Here is a 15,575-nt window from a genome sequence, read left to right on the forward strand (position 1 = left end):
CTATACAACATAGCTACACATATATAGCTATACATATATAGCTATACACCATAGCTATACATATATAACTATACACCATAGCTATACATATATACCTATACAACATAGCTACACATATATAGCTATACATATATAACTATACACTATAGCTATACATATATAGCTATAGCTACACATATATAGCTTCCATAGCTATAATAAGAAATCCTGGCCACCAAGTCCTCACATGCTCAAGCTGTTGGTAGCCTTTTTGATATGGGTTAAGAGGAAGCCTGGGACTATGAACATAAGGAAAAGATCAGAAAACCCTTCCCAGCTTTCCCCCAAGGCTGTGGAGGAAAATTAAATTTCTTCTTCTTGGGAATCAAACTATTAAATGTCCATCGTTTGTGCTGCTGGCATTCCCCTTCTCTGCCTCATCTGGCAAGGATGGTATGAATGGCACTGCTTGGCATAACCTCCATCCACCCAGGCTTGACAGCTGCTTCTTGCTGGCTGGCACTTCAATGGCAACCCAGGGCAAGTGCTGTCAGGGGCACAAGGGACTGGAAAAGCGCTTCCTTGCCTGAAAACCTAACCCCAGTCCTGCCTGATCCGAAGGCCAAATGAATCCCAGGCGCTTTGGGTTGCCGTTGACGTCTTCCCCCCGCGAGAAAGGGTTGACTGGCAGATTTTATGGGGTCAGGATGCCTCACGTTTAAGTCAAAGTGACTGAAGGTGATTGAAGTGGAAGCCTCAGTAGATTACTCATTGGCGATTGCCTCCAGAAGCCATGTGGTAAACCAAAAATATGCAACATAAACGGCCCAGCTCTTCTCAGGAATGCATCGATTTAGCAGAGCTTGGCGGTGTTGCTAAATATAAGATCCAGGCTCCCTCCGGCCGCCGGGAGGCCAGTCAGCACCGCTCTGCCTTCGTCGAGAGTGGCAGGCCAGTCAATTAACACCTCGGCCCTGCCACGGGATCCCCGCGGCTGCCGGTGTCCCCCCGTCTCCGATGCACACGCCCCGCTTGACCGTGGTGGGGAGGACGCTTGCGTAGTCTCCACGCCGCAGAGAGGAGCCAGGCTCCCCTGCAAGCCTCCTCCTCCTCCCCGCACCTCCTACCTCCCCGGGGCTTGGACACAATGTACTCGCACTTGTACGCGCTGGCCCGATCGCCGCCTCGTGTTGCTTTTAGGAGGCGGCCAGTTTACAACCCAAGACAGCAGAACAGAGCTGGGGCCTTTCCTTCGGTGGCTAGACGGGCGCTGCATGCCGTGAGCTTGCTGCCTCTTGGAGAGAGAGCCTGAGGCGAAGGCCAGGAGAAAGAGCATGTTCCCCTGGCTGCTCACCCTGGCTCTGCCACTGACCTCCTGCATGACCTTTGCCACATCACTTCTACAGCCTGTGGTCATCTTCATGTCTCTAGGGCTATATGTGAGGAGAGCTCCTTTGCGAGCTGACTGAAGAGTCAGTTGGTCCAGCTGGGAGAAGTCAGGCACTCCTGGACACTCGTTCTGGCTCTGCCACTGCACGACTGACCGCACGACCTTTGCCATGTCACTTCAACGGCATGTGATCAACTTCGTGTCTCAGGGCTCCCTCAGCAGCAGAGGCATTTTGCAAAGCACAGAGGTGATACCGTCGTGTCCTGGGCACTGCATTAGGGAGGGCTCAGCAAGCATTTCCCATGACACCGGTTACTGTCTGCCAGGACTAACCTCTGTGTCTAACTCCACTGATCAGGCTATGCATCATCCTTCCCTTGGACCCAGCGCTAGGACTGCAGCTCCCTGATGGGAACGGGGGCAGCTCCTCACATTCACCTCCTCCTCAGAGGCTGCCACAATTTGGCCTTAAACCACTGGGTATAACCCTGGGTTAAATTCATGGATGCTGTGCACGGTGATGCATATCTAGGGTTCAATCATGTCTCTTTACTGTTGGGTAAGGCAGGCAAACAGCCTCGCACCATTATAGCAGCCACAGTGTACATATGATACACTGCCCTATTTTGTAATGTAACTGTATAATTACATCAGCAACCTAATCATATTAGACCATTATCATCTACAGAAGCAATGATAATAAAAATAACACTATTAATTATTGTTTTTGCTGGTGCTAATGTTTACAGTAATGGCAGTGATTTGTACAGGGGTGGTTTGGACAGGGCTGATCCTGCCTCAGGCAGGGGGTTGGACTAAATATGACCTCTGGAGGTCCCCCCCCCCGTTCCCCTGTGAATCCATGATTGCATAATAATATCATTATTATTATTGCTAGTATTATCATGATCATTAGTCGTAATAGGAGCAGGGAGACGCATAGATTGGCATTTCCTGGCACTGCTACAGATTCCATGCGTGACCTTGTTCAGATCTCTTAATAGTTAAGTGCCTCAGTTTTCCACCTGTAAAAAGGGAATGATGCCACATCTCCATTCTCTTGCTGCCCATCTGTCTAACCAGCTGTAACTGTGAGAGATCAGCCGGGTGCACCAGGCATGGTGCAAGTGCAGTGGAGGAAGTTGTCCTTACCCCAGTGAGTGTTGGGAGAGTGGTCGCTCCAACAAGAAGGCAGCAAATAACACTGGACTGCCACGACATAAGCTGGGGAATGGTTTTCCTAAGCGGCAGGGACAAAAGGAAGGGGGTGGGCAGAAGTGGGGGGCACAGAGGATCAATAGAGACCCTGGCAGCCCTTTCTTAAGCAGCCAAGAGGACTTTGTCCCATATGTGTGCATGCTGTCTAAGGAGACCAGAGCACTGGGCAGGCCCTATTCCAGCACTGGGGATGTCTCTCCTTCCCATGCTGGAGGAGAATGGCTTTCTCACTGCACGTGGGGTGGCACCAAATGGGACTTTTGCTCAGATTTCCCAGTACAGATGGGGAGGAGCTGAAAGCCAGGTGTTGGCAGCCGCACGTGAAGTCCGAGGGCATCGAAATGCATGCAGGGACAATGTCCCCCCACCTGAACTGGCTCAGCTAGCTGCCTGAGCACTCGGTGCTAACCAGAGAGCCATGTCAGGGTCGGCACCCTGAGTGGTCTCTGGCAGACACGCTCCTGCTCAAAAGAAAACCCTACATACAGTGTTCACGACGGGCGTCGCGACAGATCTAGATAGCGTGTGCACTTCACGAGTGCTGGCGGCAGGGAAAAATTGAATAGCTTTCTACGGCATGGTCTGCAAAGAGCTGAAGTTGAAAAGCTACTTCTGGCCAAAGAGCAGCAGCCTGAGCATCCTTAGTCAGGAGTTACACCCCTTTTGACTGGCTTGGACGCATCCCGGCATTTGGCCCTCCATTGCGACACCAGGATTTTGGGTCGGCCATCCACCAGTAACCAGGCTTTCCTGATGGTTGGGTCGCTGGCTTCACGCACGCACTCTCCCACTTCTGTGCAAATGTGGGGTGGAGAAGAGCCCCGAGCCTGAAACCCCTTTCATGTCCTTGGTCTCCATGGCAAAAAAGCACCTTTCAGTGCCCCGTGGTCCAGCCAGAAAGAGCATGAATGTCATTCGTATCAGTGCAACACAGGCCAAATCAAACGCGGATGTGAAGCCTCAGTTTTCATGGCAAACAGAGCCAGGAAGGAGGATTTAAGTCCGAAGAGGAGGAAAGCGATGGGGTAAGGCTTGCAAACTCTAAAAACAAAGAGGACCAGTGGAAGATCTTGATCTTGAGGGGATGACTGGCGTGACTGGTACCTTAGGTACCTTAGCAGTGCAGTCTTTTTGGACTCACCCAAAGCAACTGAATCTACCTGGGCAGCGAAGATGCCCCAGTGACCTAGAGGAACAGTCCCTGGATAGCAGCTAGAAGGACCGAGTTGTGGCGCCCCTCTCGCAGCCTCCGTTCCTGGCTGACCGATGAGGTTTGCAGCGCAAACACTCTCTCGTGGTGCAGGCTGGACTCGGTTACAGCCAGCTGACATTTTGGGGCCCAAATGCAAGGCTATACCTTGCACTGTTTCTGGTGGGAGGACCGAGGACCCGAAGGCAGACGTGCCCTGTGCAAAACCCTGCTCGGGCAGAAACCTTCCACCATAGTGCGGGGGGGCAACTTCCCCAGCACTGCAGGCCTCTAGGCGATGCCCCTGCTGCACAAAAGCAACCATTTTGTGGTATAAGCACTGGCACCTCCAACTTGGTCCTCCTGACCATTACAATGATAGCGCCTCGAGACCCCAAGTGACATCAAGACCCCGACGTCATCACGCGTTGTCCCTGGGCACGAAGAAAGCAACCGCCCATGCGCTAAGCATGGCTAGCAAGGAAGGCAGAGCAAGGAAATATTCATACTCTTTCTGCAGAGGTGAGAGGGAGGCGCAGGAGGATCTGATGTTTCATGCAAAGCCACTCAGGAAGCCTGAAGCAGGGACAGGACAGGAACCCCCCTCCCTGGAAGCCCAGGTGAGTCCCAACTGGGCCCCATCACCAGGTCTTAGTGCTGCTTGGTGGGCATGCCAGTCCATCACAGCCGGACAGCACCTGAAAGCCCCAGCTTGGGGCCGAGGCCTCATGGTGTTGGGCGCTGTACATGCAACAAAAGTCCCTGCCCCAAAGAGCTTCCAGTGGGGAGAAGGTCGGGAGTGAGACCTTCTTGGTGGGGGGGATCACCATCCCATAGAGAAGAGGTCCTTTACTCCAACCCCCTGCCAAACCCTCTCCTGTGGGAAGTTCACCGGACCCCCGCACTGCCTACTTTGGGGGCTACAATTTATTCTGGTCTCTTTGTCCTTCCCCTTTTCTCTTCCCTTGACTCGTTACCACATTCCCCTTTGCGATCACTGGGAGTGGATCTCTTTCCCCAGCTGGGCCCGGGAGCGGGCAACGCATTCAACCCACTTGCTAGCTGCCTTCGGATGGGCTTCTTCCTTGAACCGTTTGCTCTGGTCTTCCTGCATGGCGTGGAGGTGTCTGTCGCCCGGCGCCTCGCGAATGTGTTGGACAAATAAAATGAGGCGGCGTTGTAAAAGCTGCTTCAAAATTCTCACCGCCGAGGTGCAGGGCTACCAGGCTGGAGGGGAAAGCTGGCAAAGGCCTCATTTGATGGGTCGGATCTGAAAGAGGGAACCTGAGGAAGAGGAGAGACAGGCAAAAGCGATGGCTGGGCAGATGTGCACGTTAAACACAAAAACAAGAAGTGGCAGGCAATTAGTAGCCCGAGCATCTGGATAAAATTACAGCCTTGCAGAGTGCGCACGCGAGAAAGAAACTCTGTTAGAAGCACTGGTAAGTCCTGCGTTGTTTGAAGGGAATTTAAGGCAGAAATGCACTAATCGAGAGGTTATTTTTATTCTCCGAATGAGTTCGTTTCCCAAATGCAAGACTTTTTTTGCCTACTTTTTTCCCTTCTCATTTGTTTCGTTTCTTTCTTTCTTTCTTCTTTGACCAGCTCCTTCGCTAAACTCCATCCAACGTTCTCAAATATATATTTCATTTTCCCACTGCAGCTCTGTGCAGCTATTTCCTTAGTATTAAACCCATGGGCGCAGGTCTTTTTTTCTTTCTTTCTGTCTGTCTGTTTTTTTTTCTTTCTTCCTTCCTCCCTCTCTCTTTCTCTCCCTCTCCCTTTCTTCTCGAGCCTCGTGGAAAAATCCCCCTGATCCCAACTTTATGAAGCCCATAAAAAACTTGGAAATCTCTCCTGGCAGCGGCCGATGGGACTGGTGTTTGAGGCTTACGCTTATTGGGTCTGATCGACAGAGGCAGAAAGAGGGGTGCTCAGGCACTTGGAAACGCACGCCGCTTGGCCGCGCTCTTGCTGGCTCGCTGCTCCGTTTAAAGGTCAGCAGGATGGAGTCTGAAAGCAGAGCGGCCGAAGAGCTTGGCTGTGGGCCGTGGTGTCCTGGCTCTTGGTAGCATCTCCAAAGGCTTCCCCGGAGCAGCAAGGAAGCTCAGGAAACCCTGGAAGAGATGGGTTTCCCTCTCATTCTTTCTTCCTTTATTGGACATTGGGATTTTCTGTAGGAGCCCACGAGAGAGACATTCAACAGAGTTCAACAGGGGACACGTGCCAAACTCCTTCAGGCCGGGGTGACAGTGCTGAAACAACACTCCTGGATCCACACTGGCAGGGGCAGGGAGATCTGGCGTCAGAGGCACTTCAGCAGCCTCCTGTCACCAGACACCTTCAGCACATGATTATATTTAACCATGTACACCCCGAGAGAGAGGGCAATGCTGTTACCTTCAATATACAGACAGGGAACTGAGACGCAGGAGCCCAAAACCTAACCCGCCCCCAAGTCGTACCCAGACAGGGCCAATATTATGTGTCCTGCCTTGCAGTCTGATGCATGCAAACCCACCCATGGAGATGGCTCCTCATGGCTCCTTGCACAGCTCCCCTGCTCCCTCAGTGAGCTTGGTTTAGAGGAGGTGTTTCTAACACAGTGGGCGTGTCTACACATGCATTTATGCTGGCTTAAATTTACTGTGCAGTAAGTTACTTCTTAGTAAGCAGGACTAGGCCAGTGTCTAAATGTGCAGGTGTTAAAGGGCATTACCACTGTGTCTGGACTGACTTCGGACTAAAGTTAGTCCCAAATCAGTCCACACACACAGTGTTACTGAGCAGTAAGGCATCTACACCTGTGTTACTACGCAGTAACTAATTGGGTGTAAATTTGATACCTGCATGATGTAAGGTATCGAGTTTACATCCAAGCTGGAGTCAGTCACCTTATTTATTGTACAGTACAAGCATGCATGTGTAGATGCACACCCGTATTGCACAGTAATTTTGGTTACCATGCAGTAAATGCACATGTGTAGATGCACCCAATGGGCGCGTCTACACAAGACACTAGAAGTGCAGTAGACTAATCCTACTGAGCATTAGTGTACCATGGTGAAAGCCATGCTAATGTGCTAATGCACAGTAGAATTAGTCTACTCCACATTAGCACTGCATAAAAGACGTGTACTGGCACCACTGTTCAGTAGCACCAATTAAAGTGCATTGAGTTAGTATCTATTACAACAGGTACTAACTTAATGTGCTATAAATACAGCACATTAATGCATGTGTGAACATGTCCAGGGAATGCAGAGGGGACCTGTTCCTTTGCCCACTATCAGAACAAGTCAGACCTGTTCCCTATTTTCCTGGCACAACACATTAGGGACCTACAGTGATCAAAATGTTCACTAAACACAGGCATACATGAATGAGAAGAACTAAAGGGGTGGTTTTATTGTGGAGCAGTAGCAAGCCTCTGCAGTCCTTTAGTCCTTCTCTCTAGCTGGCTACTCCCTAACTGAGGCACCATCTCCAAATTATAACTTCTAAACCAGGGAGTGTCTCTAAATCATAAGTTTTATCTCTCCAGGACTTGCAGAGGGCACTGGCCACAGAGCAACAGCCTTAGGTCCAGTGCAAAGTGCGGCACTCACAGGTGCATTGTGTCTTGTGTGTAATAACCTAGACAGAAGAGCCCTTACCCCCTCCTGGTCGCCTTGCCTTCACATTTCGGGATGACAACTCATGCCTTGGCTCCTTGTTCTCACCTTTCTTGCTCAGTTAGTTCCCCTGTCCTTCCTCCCAATACCTTGCTCAATCTCCCCAACCCCCCACCCCTCCATCACTCTCTTTCCATATTTCTTCTCCCCAGCTGATCTCTTTACCAGCTAGACCCAATACGTCTCCTCTGGAATTGGTATTCACATCTTTCACTCTTTCTTATGTCTGCCCCATTGGCTCCTGGTTTGACTGTCCTCACAGTCCGATTTTCCCTCTCCAATTCCCAATCTCAGCTCCCCCTACCTCTATCCAAGCTCTCTGCCCCAATCTGCACCCACTATCTGCCCCCACCTGGTTCAAAACCTGTCCTCTTCCCATGCCAACCAAACAGCTTTTTCCCTCACTCTGCCTAGGTTCAACACAGTTACCACCGAGAAGACAAGAAAGACGGTGTCCTTGCCCATCGTGACCTTGCTTACCCCAATAGCTTAGTGGGAGGGAAAGTTTCACCCCAAGTCTTTGAGCATTTCTACACTTATTCTGCTCCTGGATCTCACGCCACCTCAACATCCCAGAAGTCAAGAATGACAGTAAACTGCAAAGAAAAGTTGGTTTTCTTTGGGTGAAAGTCTTGCTCTTTGTATCTTCTATAGTTCAAGGATGTGGATCACCAAGCCTGTTGGTAGACCAAATTCTTTGGGTAAATGTGATATCTTTTATTAGACCAATTCATTTTTTAATTTTTTTTTTTGAGGAAACTTTTTCGTGTTTCAAGCCAAATCAATTCCAAAGCTGTGAGTCATTTAAGAACCATATGTGGCCCTACTACTGGCAAACATCCTCCACCTCTGCCTGCGGCTTCAGATGTTTTCAAATCCTTTGGCGGGCGTCCTCCATGCAGGCCCAAGCCTTGGGGTTCAGACGCCCCCCTGAGTTTCACTTGTCCTCAGCCATATGGCTGCAGGAGCAAGCTAGGGAGGAGTCTCCCATTTCCGTAAAGTGGGCATAAAGCCAAGATCTTCCCATTGGAAATGAAAGTGGGAGGTTGGCTATACATTACCTCTACCCATGCCAGAAAAGCGGTTATCTCCAGTGACTAGGAAAACCGCTTTAGTGGTCATGGTATTTCCCCCAGACCAACTAAATAGTTGGAAAAATTGTTCTTTGCAAGCTTTTGAGCACAAACACCCTTCTTCAGGCATATCAAGAGTCTGCTGTTGGTGAAATACAGCTTCTCGAGGGAGGAAAAAGTCACCCTGCTCCTCTCCAGACTTCCATCAGAGCCCAGGGAAGAGCTAGAGGATGCAGCTGAAGAACAATAAATGATGGTTCCCTACAGGTAATAAAGGACAAAGGCTGCTACCTCAAATACAGGGGAAGTCCCTTACCTCACTGAGCTCATTGAGGATGGAAACTTTGCATAACTTGGCTACTGAGCATGTGCAAAGAGGGATTTTTCAATGGTTTATAACCTCCCTCAACTTTGGCAGGCTGCCTCAGGATTGGCAAAAGGTACAACGCTGACACAAAGCATCCTACGAAATGTTAAGTGCCTTGCGTGAATGATGGAGGTGCCCCAGTTGCCCGGAGAAGGCTGATCGAAATGTTTTTAACATGGGCAAAACTAGGTATATTCCCCCATTGCTTTGTTCTCACAAGCAGCTGGACTATGCTGGCTAACATTTCCTGAGAAAACCGGATCCCAGGCAGACATCCAGCCTGAACAGTTAATATTTGGTAGTTATAAGCAATGAAAAACAGGGACTTTTAATGCCAGGAAACCTAACCAGCAAAGCTGCCTTAAAAGAGCCTGAGTTCAGATCTTCCGTCTATGAGTGAGGCCCATCTCAAATATCTGCCATGAAAATGTCAGGGCACTTTAGAGGAACCCCATCTAGGGCTTTTCAGTCCGTTTCCTCCTTTAGGAATTTGCAGATTTCCCAGCTGGTGCTTTCTCCGTCATCAGATCATTATCTGGGGTTTGCGTTCGTTGGAAACCTTAAAGGAAATGCACTGGAATAACCGTCCAAGGGAAAAAGCTTGTTTCTGGAAAGGTGAAGCATCTAGTTCAACTCCCTGCTCCAAGCAGGACCAGCCCCAACTGCATCATCCCAGCCAGGGCTTTGTTGAATTGGATTATGGGGTCAAACCAGATTATGGGGTTTCTGCATTCCTTTGTAGCATGAGGCATAATCCTCTTCCTAGGATACCCTGAGCACGTAATAACCAACTCCTTCACCATCTTTGGAAGGGCAGTGAGTGGAAACAGCCTCATCTCCCCTGCACTTACCTACGTTGTGTTTAGGGCCAAAGCGTCCGGTTCCTAACAGGTCTGTGCAATAGATCCAAAGGCCTCAACCCTAATGAATGATGTGATGTCAATATGAGTCCCTGTCTTTAGTGTAAGGTTGCAAATTCATTCAGTCAGAAGTCAAGAAATGTTGACAATGTGCAACCTCAATTCAGCCCTCTTATGCATATATATGATGATAGTTTTTAATTTCAGGCCTGGCTTTTTTCCTGTTGTGCCTTTATCTCATACTGTGCCCAGGATGGAGGTGTATCAAGGTGGTGTAATCAGGAGCACTTGTCTGAAGAAGCCTCCCTCAACTATAGGAGTGAGAAGTTGGGCCGTGAATATGAGGGGATGACAGGAAAAGGAAAGAGTGTTTCCTCATTAATACAGTTGAATGGCACCATAGGAAATTTAGTAAGGTGATTGATAACTGGCCAAGGAAGCATTTCCCTCAGGGCTGAATGCATGGGTGGATCTAAAATTTTGGAAAGGGGAGTGTCAGATGTTGAAGTGCATCATCACATATGACACAACGCATATTTTTCTCCAGTTAAAAATAAACTAGAAGCTTTACTAATATGCTAGGGGACTACGGCTATATTATTCAGTATAAGATTGAAGCAAAAACAAATAGAATAAGATAAAGCAATCTGCAGGGCTGTGAAATAGGAGCTTCATGACCAGGAGCAGCTCATGGACAGTGAGATTGCAGAACAAAGGGTAGCTTGATTGGTGTAGCATCAAGACCATCAAAAAGGAGAGAGGGTCGTTCACAACTGTGGGATGTAGTGTTTAGAAGGGGTCAGGTAGATTATGATGAGCCATGAAGTCAACTGATTGCTTCACTGGGCGTGTCTACACAAGACGCTTACTGCGCATTAGCCTAATAACACTGAGAAGTAGCGTGGTGGTCAAAAACCACGCTAATAGCCTATTGCACAGTGTTATTAGGCTAATGTGCGGTAAGCATCACAAAATAACCATGCGCCATCTCTCTTCTCCAATGACCCATTCATTGCCTACATACACTCCCATGCCCCCCGGGATTTTCCAAGATAGATCTTACTCTGAGCCTTAAAGATGTTTGCCAACAGGTCTAAGTATAGGACAGTTTTGGGGAAGATGCCCAGGGTCTGCAAGAAACCTAGCTGGAGAAGCAGCTTGCAAAAGCCATCCATCCCTATAAAGACTGGAGAGAAGTCCAGAAATGCATGGAGAGTCAGTGCCAGTCTCATGTGCTCTCATCCATCTCTCCCCTGATGTCCGTGACCCCTGGAGCTTCGGTGTGTTCTTCACCAAACGTACTGATGTGCAGCAAGTTTCAGAGGCAGCAAGGACAAGACCCATAACCTTGAGGCAACAGAGGCAAAACTGATCCCAGACTTGCAGCCATCGCTGCACTCTGGGTTGCCACACCATGGGGAATGTCTGGGCACTTCCCCAATATTTTTTGCCCGTGTGACTTTGCTCTGTAGCATTCCTTGCACTTGAGGAAGCCAGGATGTTTGCACCCCGGGGTCATAAGTCCCCCAGTGGTTCAGCTCTTCCTAAGGCACCACAGTTGCCTCCAGTAAATTTAGGAATCACCATCTTCCATTCCTTGCTTGTCCCACTCCAATATGACTCATCTGATGCAGCCTTATAAAGTATTTGTTGACTAGCCAGCTGGAATTGGATCTCCTTGGTGTGGCAGGTCAGAAAAGTACCTTTCTTTTCCCATGAAAAGTTTTTGTGATTGTGATCATCTTAGAAATCCTATGAGTTCTCAGGAAACCCCTATTCCAAATGGAATAACAACAGATTGCTATAGTCTAAGTCCAGGCATAAATTAAGTGACTTAAGCCACAGGTATGTTGCCATACTGGCCCAGCACTGAATATATGTGGAAAAAATAAAGTAAAGCTATGTGTTAGTTGCCAGCTGTAGATTCAACAAAAAAAAAAAGCTAACTTAGGCTGTAATAGGCACATTCAATAAGCACATTGAATACATTTGCATGTCTTACAGGAAGGTCTTTGGATTTGGTAGGGAAGGTTTTATGCAGTTTTACTCTCAGCTTTTTTGACATTCCACTTTTATGGAGTTATTTCCGATTTGACTCGGTATAGTTGACCATAGGATCCTAGCAGCCTAGGGAGGGACCTCAGGAGATCACATCTAGTCCAACCCCCTACTTCTGGCAGGCTCAGCTAGATAAGTATTTGTGTAATCTGTTCTCAAAACTTCACACAAAATGACAAGTCCCACTGCCTGGAACATCACAAACATCCTTTAACTTGCCATGGGGAAAGCAAGGGGATGGGGGCCCTCCCAAAGCCTTGCCACCATAAGGTCCCAATGGCAGAGTGGGTAAGGCATTGGCTACATCCTCCATCAGGAGTCTGAGTTTTGTTCCAGACTTGTAGGACCTGGGCTTGCAGTGAGAAAGTCCAGGGTCATCGGGCTGGGGAGAAGAGGTCACTCCCCTGAGCACTTTTGGCAATGGATGCTAGCATGCCTTCACCCTGCTGGTCTGATGAGCTGCCTAGGCTCAGGATAGTCCTGAGACTTGGAGACCTGTCGAGGGACCATGGTCTATGGTAAGATGGATGGGTGGCAAAGCGAATAGCACATTGCTTCCGGGAGTGGCGTCATGAGATGTGAAGGTATTTAGGTCCCATATTACGTCTTGTGTTGAAGCAAATAGTCTCTTCCTAAATACTAAGGCTGCATAACAGCACAACCATTGGGTCTGAGCTCCGTCATCATCACCATCACCACCCCCACCCCCACCAAATAATTCAATCCTATTCTACTAAAATTGACCCCGCTAGTATTATTCTTCAACTGAACCCAGGCCAAGTAGCATCTCAAATACAAAGATGGTGAAAATTACATTAATTGCTATCAGTAACACATTTTAGTGCCACCGAGAAATGTTACTGTCAGCAGGAACTGAAACTTGACTGCTTGAGCATTTGGTAGCAGCAGCAGTAGGTTGTTATCCTCTCCACGGAGCGTTTATTAGAAGAGCAGCATGGCACAGCTTACACCAGGTTTTATTCTGGCAAACCGAGGGCACATCCTAGCTGCCTAAGTGTGATCCTATGCCACCCGACTCAAGCCCCTGAAGAAACATCAACATACCTGCTTTTGTCACCTGTCCTCACTTTAGCTTAAAGCTAAGTTATAAAAAGCAGCCAGGAGTAGCCACTTTCTTCATTAGCTGCTTTTTAGGGTCTTGAGAAGAGGTGAATAGGCATCTAAACCCATTTCAGTGCCCAGTAGGTGAATAGCATCTGGCCCTGCGTGTTTTAACATTGTGCTCTTAAAGACACACAAAAGCGGCATTGATTAGAAGGGACAGGGGGGACCGTGCCTACTTTTCCTTGCTCAAGCGGACTCAAAACAGACTAACATAGGGAGGAGTGAGAAAAAAATAAAGCCGATTAAAATTTGGGATGAAGTCTTGTTCCCACTAAAGTCAACATCCGCGGACTTTCCTGAGGCTAGGTTTCCGCGTTGAAAGTCATGAATGTCATCAGCACCCTACGTCAGGATTTGTTTAAAGTCTGCTTCACCAAGGCACTACTCTGGTTTCCCTCCAATGCTACTCTACTGAAATCAGTAGGGCTACACTCCTCAATGAATAGTTTGTAAGGCCAGCTGGACTGTGAGATCCTTTGCGTCTGACCCTACCTACCACACACCTGCACGACCACATCCTATTTCAACCAAGAGAAATATGCTCAGGCCCAAAGGCTGCAGGGTCCGGGCTGCAGGACTTCAGAGAGCCTGCGAACCATCCCATAGGACACGGGTGGCCTACCTGCAGCAGGTGAGCCACAGGCAGCAAGAGCAGCCTGTGTGTGTGTGGGATGCAGCTGCTCAGAGAGGGCAACACAGTGCTGGATGGGGCAGAGAGCACAACGCAGAGTAGCAGATTAAGAAGGGAAGGGGATCAGACGGAGGGCAGTGATTCTTCCCCTCTATTCAGCACTGGCAAGGCCACATCTGGAGTCCTGTGTCCAGCTGTGGGCCCCCCACTGCAGAAAATATGTTGACACTTGGGAGAATTGTCAGTGAAAATAGTTGTGGGGCTGGGGGACGGGCCTGGTGAGGAGAGGCTGAGGGAAATGGGCTGATTGAGTCTGCAGAAGGGAAGACCGAGGGGGATTGGATAGCAGCCCTCACCTCCCTCCAGGGGGGCTGCAAGGATGCTGGAGCTGGGCTGGTCTCAGTGGGGGCAGATGACAGAAGAAGCAATGGGCTCAATTTGCAGCAAGGGAAATTGAGGTTGGATATTAGGAAGCATTTTCTCCCAAGGAGGGTGGTGAAGCACTGGAACGGGCTCCCCAGGGAGGTGGTGCAGTCTCCATCCTCAGAGGTATTGAAGACCCGGCTAGACAAAGCCTTGGCTGGGATGATGCATTTGGGGCTGGTCCTGCTTGGAGCAGGGGGTTGGACTAGACGTGACCTCCTGAGCTCCCCTCCAGCCCTCGTTATCTACAACCTCTCTGAGAATACGAGACCTCTCTGACTTACATGGGCTACCTCTGCTTTTTCACTCCCTACATCAAGGCCGGGGAGAGGGGAATAAGCCACTTAGAAATTCCCACGATGACCCTCAGAGCAGAAGCAAGATGGTCAAGGGTGACACAGAGAGGGGCTCTGCCTTTCTCCCTGGGTTGTGAGGCCCTATTGCACTCTCGTTATCACATCCTTAGGGCAGAGATAGGGCACCGCAGTGGGGTGAGATCCTCTTAAGGGTCCCACACACGACTAGCACTGGTAGGTGTGCAAGCACTTCCATGCCAGACCCTGAGATTTCCAACCACAATCTGCAGCCTAAACCTCCTGCAACAGAAGAATTGCTCTGGTATTTTTTCCACAGTCGTAAAATGAGTGAAAGCAAAGAGCTGGCATTTTCCTAGGGGTGCCTTGAGTCTAATGAGGGGTACTTTGGGCCTAAAAGGTCGACAACCTCTGCTTCAGATAAAGACCATCTATTTTTATTGCAGCAAAGGCCTTTGGGGGGAGCACGTCGGGAACCAGGTGCGCATCTTGTCCTCCCCCTCGACCCTGTTCAGCCACGCGGCAGAAGAGAGCTCGGCGCTGTTCTGCCTCGTTGGCTCTTGGGGTCACCAAGCTGCATCCAAAGGGAGAGCACATCCCCCTTTTCTCTTAGTGGGTGGCTGCATTTTGCAGGATCACGGGCCATTATTGTATTTATTTTGCCCCTGTCAAAGAGGAAACGGGCTGGCCCCTGCCAAGTAATTTTACACCTAAGTATTTCCTTCTGTTTGTCTTAAAAACAGCTTAGTATGGATGTTACCTCCAGGTCGCAGGGTCACTGGAGGATTGGCAGAGCCTCTGAAGCGCTCCTCCGTGGGCAGCTCACTTCTGGAAGCCTGTTCCTAATTGTCCGGCGGAGACAAGGGGCTGGGGAGCCGATCCAAGAAACGCAGCCGTGCAAAGTGAGGGTCTGTCCGCCTGGCAAGGGCTGTGACAAGTGCTGCGTAGTCGGGGGCGTCGACAGAAGCTGGCACAGGCGGGGAGAGGAGCCACGTACACAGGGAGACGGTGGTTTTTCGCTTTGCAAAATGAGCCCCAGCTTAGAGCATTGCACACGAGGGGGGAATAGAGCCACGCGGCCCGACAATGCTGCCTTTCACTGCGCTGTGGGAGGAAGGATCTGCTCCTTCCCCCCCAAACCCTGTCTCCTTCTTCGAAGGCAATTTGGTTTTGCTGAAAGATGCTGCACCCCTGGGGAGACACCTACAAAGCAGACCGTCATCAGGCGCGGGGGCAGGCCAGTGCCACGATGGAGGAAGCCGAACCGTGTCTGG

At 49.6% G+C, this 15,575-nt stretch overlaps 1 long non-coding RNA gene across 1 annotated transcript; it reads right to left on the reverse strand.

Moving 5' to 3' along the window:
* Positions 1–8,584: 8,584 nt before the first annotated feature.
* Positions 8,585–15,193, reverse strand: LOC109321905. Its single transcript, XR_002104207.1, has 2 exons — positions 15,062–15,193; positions 8,585–9,449 (listed from the first exon to the last, which is right to left on the reverse strand). It is a non-coding gene; the product is annotated as an uncharacterized LOC109321905 (long non-coding RNA).
* Between the last annotated feature and the right edge of the window lie 382 nt (positions 15,194–15,575).

The sequence above is a fragment of the Crocodylus porosus genome, unplaced genomic scaffold (assembly GCF_001723895.1).
Source record: "Crocodylus porosus isolate Cpor-Errol unplaced genomic scaffold, CroPor_comp1, whole genome shotgun sequence".
Classification (NCBI taxonomy): Eukaryota; Metazoa; Chordata; order Crocodylia; family Crocodylidae; genus Crocodylus; species Crocodylus porosus.